Source organism: Saimiri boliviensis, chromosome Y (genome assembly GCF_048565385.1).
Source record: "Saimiri boliviensis isolate mSaiBol1 chromosome Y, mSaiBol1.pri, whole genome shotgun sequence".
Classification (NCBI taxonomy): domain Eukaryota; kingdom Metazoa; phylum Chordata; class Mammalia; order Primates; family Cebidae; genus Saimiri; species Saimiri boliviensis.
The window spans coordinates 1,942,689-1,947,047 of record NC_133471.1 but is presented as its reverse complement, the minus strand read 5'-3'; positions in this window follow the sequence as shown (position 1 = coordinate 1,947,047).

The window sequence follows — 4,359 nt, the reverse complement described above, 5'->3', positions numbered from 1 at the left end:
ATTTTATCATTGTGCAAACATTATGGAATGTACTTGCACAAACCCGGATGGTATAGCCTACACTTAGCCACACTTAGGCTATATGATATAGCCTCTTGCTCCTAGGGTACAAACCTGTGTAACATGGTACTGTACAAAATAATATATGCAGTTTTTACTACAATGGGAAGTATTTGTGTATCTATTTAAACATATAAAACAATGCTTTGAGCCATGAGGTTATGACATGATGGCTAGGCAGAAATTTTTAAGCTCCATATAATCTCATAGGACCACCACCTATGTATGTGATGTGTGACCATAACATCAGAATTAATTAAAAAGATCAGCTTACATTAAGCTATGAACTCAGATGGTCCTTGGGTCTTTTCCCCTGGGAGATCTTTAAGCACTGTTCCAAGCTGTTCTATGCTAATATTCATAGTTTCCTTAATTTAGAGTCCATTTTGTTAATGTGTATTTTTATTAGGAAATCACCTGTATCTTCTAGGTTTCCAGTTTGATACAGTTGATTTCTTATTTGACCTTTGATTTCTCCTCTCTTAATAGTTTTATACAGAATTCTTGATTCTATATACTTTTGCACTCTCTTTTTATAAGCAATATTTTTTTAAATATATTTTTTAGCTTTTTTTAATGGAAGAATTGTCCTGTTTGATAATTTCTCATGACCCAATGATGATCTTAAATAATTGTTAATTAACTTCAGCTTAATAGGCTTTTTCGGGACCCAACTGTTGAAACACTGTCAATGATGATCTTAAATAATTGTTAATTAACTTCAGCTTAATAGGCTTTTTCAGGACCCAACTGTTAAAACTCTGTCACATGACATGTGTAGGTTATGTTTATAACCACAGAAAAGAAAGTGACATAGAGAAAACAGAAGTGGAATACTCAGACAGCTCCATTGGTTACAGCCTGGATTTGTCTTTATGGAACCTAATTTGAACAGTTGGCAGCCTAACATCGGCTGACACTTGGAAGCTGTGATTGGTTTGGCCTCAGCTATTTGTTAAAAAGACAAGATTTCTAAGTCAGATTCTCATTTTGTTTATATGCTAAGTTAGGTTGTAGTTCTTTACAAAACTCTTTGGAAGGCTTCATAAGTCCAAATTAAATTTAACAAATCCCCACTTTTGATCAGCCTTTCAATTTTGAGAAACTGACCAAAACTTTGAGCATTGGTACCATGAGACTATTCTCTGTCATCATTGTAAATGGATTTACTTGGTCTCAGTATAAAGTTCAGAAGTCCTTATTTGGTCTCAGTTCTCACTGTGCAATAGCAGAATAGTGAGTTTTGTAAGATGGGAAGAAGGAAACAGAACAATGGAAAATAACATTTTTATGTTTGGCTATGTAAACCAAAAATAAAATTCTAAGGCCCTCAACCACCTTCTCTCAGCCAAGGGGATTCCAGAGTTAACCTGAAAATGTAGTTCAGGCCATTATGAAAGAGGGGGCTGGACATGCCTCCTTATACTCCTCCATCAGTAACATCAACACAGACCTAAGTCTGTTAAGAAAGGTTTATAATCTTTTTTTCTCTGAAGCCTGCGACTTCAAGACTTCATCTGTATAATGAAACCTACATCCCCACAACCCATAATCCACCCAGACATTCCTTTCTACAGATGATATCTCTTTAAAATAATTGCCAATCCCAAAATTTTTAAATCTACCTGTGACCTGGAAGCTCCCACCCCTTGATTTTTTCCACCTTTCCAGATCAAAACAGCATAAATCTTACATGTGTTGATTGATGTATTATGTCTCCTTAAAACGTATAAAGCGAGCTGTACCCTGACCAACATGAGCAAATGTTATCAGGACCTCTGGAGCCTGTGTCATGGATGTGTCCTTAACCTTACTAAAATAAGCTTTCTAATTTGACTGAGATCGGTCTCAGATATTTTGGGTTCACAGTTAATATCAGGTTACTTCAGGTTACTTTTTGCCTAAGGATTAAAGCAGAGGGGACTTCCTTATGCTAACTCAGGTAGACTGGAATGTAGTCTTTTTCAATAATAAATGACTTGTTTGGAAATTTATCTGCTTCCTTAAAGCTTCAGTTTGGTTGCATGACATTTAGCATCACTGACTCCATTCTGGTTTGGCCTGCTCTGTTATAGCCTACTGCAGGAGCCCAGTCCAGAACAATGGCCTGCCATAATTTGTTTAATAATTCTCCCCTTTTGGTCAGGTTCTCACCTAGGTGAGAGTATGACGCAAACACTGGCATTAGTAGTATTCTCTGTTGCCATCATTTTGGTTTCTGGTCTCAACACATCATTTCAGTGAAGTCATTAAAACTTTCTTCGATTATTCTTGCCAGCAGCAGCTATCCGAGTTACCCTGAGTTACCAACGGTGAATCCATATGTATCTGCAGCAACTTCAGTTCTTGTATCCTCAGGAGAAAGAATTGCACTGAGGGACATAAGGTGGAAGAAGAAGCTAAGGCGAGTTTTAGAGGAGGAGTGCAAATTTATTTTTAAAAGGCTTTAGAACAAGAAAGAAAGGAAAATTCTCTTGGAAGAGACCCAAGAGGGCATCTGAAGGTCAAAGACAGCATTGAACCTTGATCCTAGGACTTTATAGGCTCACCTCTCTCCCATAATTCTTCCCTTTGTGTGGGCTGCCCACATTTGCAGTGAGCACTTACAGTCTGTTTAGGAAGTTGAAAGTATGCCCATTTAGACTTTATTCTCTTTTCTGATGGAGTATCCCCAGAAGGTCATACTTCACCATTTTGTCTCTTAAGCATTCTCTATAGTTCAACAGTGTGTAGCCAATAACTAATCAATATTATTTCTGAAGCAAGTGAGAATTCCTGGCAAACAACTTTGTATCAACCGACTCCTTGTCCTTCTTTTTCCTTTAAAAACCTGCTTGTAACAGAAGTTGAATGGAGCTTATATCTACAGATATTTAGCTCTGTGTCTTCTGGGTGGGTGTTTTTATCTTGGCTCAAGTAAACTCTGAAATTCCATTTTGTACATCATCTTGTTCCTTTAGGTCAACAATATGAATATACTTTAACATGGAACATTTATTCCTGATGAGCTACTTCTGTTGTACAATCAAATGTAAGGAAGTGTCAATGAAGAGTCAGACTCAGTAAAATATTTGAAGAGATTTAATCTGAGCCAAATATGAGTGACCATGGCTCAGACGCAGCCCTCAGGAGGTCCTGAGAACATCTACCCAAGGTGGTCAGGGTGCAACTTGATATTACACATTTTAGGGAGACATGACACTTCAATCACATACATTTAAGAAATATGTTAGTTTGATCTAGAATGACAGGACAACTTGAAGTGGGGTGGGGGTTTCCAGTTTATGGATAGATTTAACATTTTTCTGTCTAACAATTAGTTGAGTTTATCTAGAGACCTGGGATCAATAGAAAACAATGTCTGGATTAAGATAAAGGATTGTGGACACCCAAATTCTTATTTGCAGAGGAAGTCTTCAGGCAGTAGGCTTCACAGAGAATATGTTTTAAAATGTTTCTTATCAGACCTAAAGTCTGTGTTGATGTTAATGTCAGAGAGGTATAATGAGGCATATCCGACCCTCATTTCCCATGATGGCCTGAAACAGTCTCTCAGATTAAATTTTAAACAGCCCTGGCTGAGGAGGAAGTCCATTTAGAAGGTTGGGGGAGGGTTTAGAATTTTATTTTTGGTTTACAGAAGTGTATTTTGCTTTTGATATTATCAACTGTATTTCTAGTCTAACAAGTTTTCCTAGGAGCATTAAATACTCTTTTGGGATTTTATTACACAAATAAGGCATAGATCCCATTTTATCATTACCTTCATTGCTAGATATATTGACATCATTTCAACTGAATTTTGAAACCTTGCAGAGTTTTGTCATACTGGAGCGAGAACAGAAAGTCAACACTGTGACAAAAGTATGACAAATTGCAAGGTGTTTATTGCCTGCAGCCATGGAGGACTCATGTCTCTCCAACCTGTGACCCCGAAAGGAGGGTGTCAAGACCCTTTATACCTGTAAAACCACCTTGGGAGTGAGGGTGAGAGGCAAGGTGGGGGCGAGGGCCTTCAGACATTCTGACCACCAGGGGACTTTGAATATTCCGATTGTTACTTAAGTGGTTTACAGGAGTCAAGATAAGTGTTAGTTTACACATTGTCTGGGTGTGGTGGAAATCACAAACCTTAGTTACTTATTATAAGTCGCAGGGGCCAAGATGGCCTGGTTTTGGACTGCTTGCCTGCCACATTAGGGTTACAGAGAGCAGTTTTAACAGAAAGCCGAGGTATGGTCTAGGTATGCAGTTTTATGGGGCTTTTACCATGTCACAGTTTGAGCTTCTAATAATTAT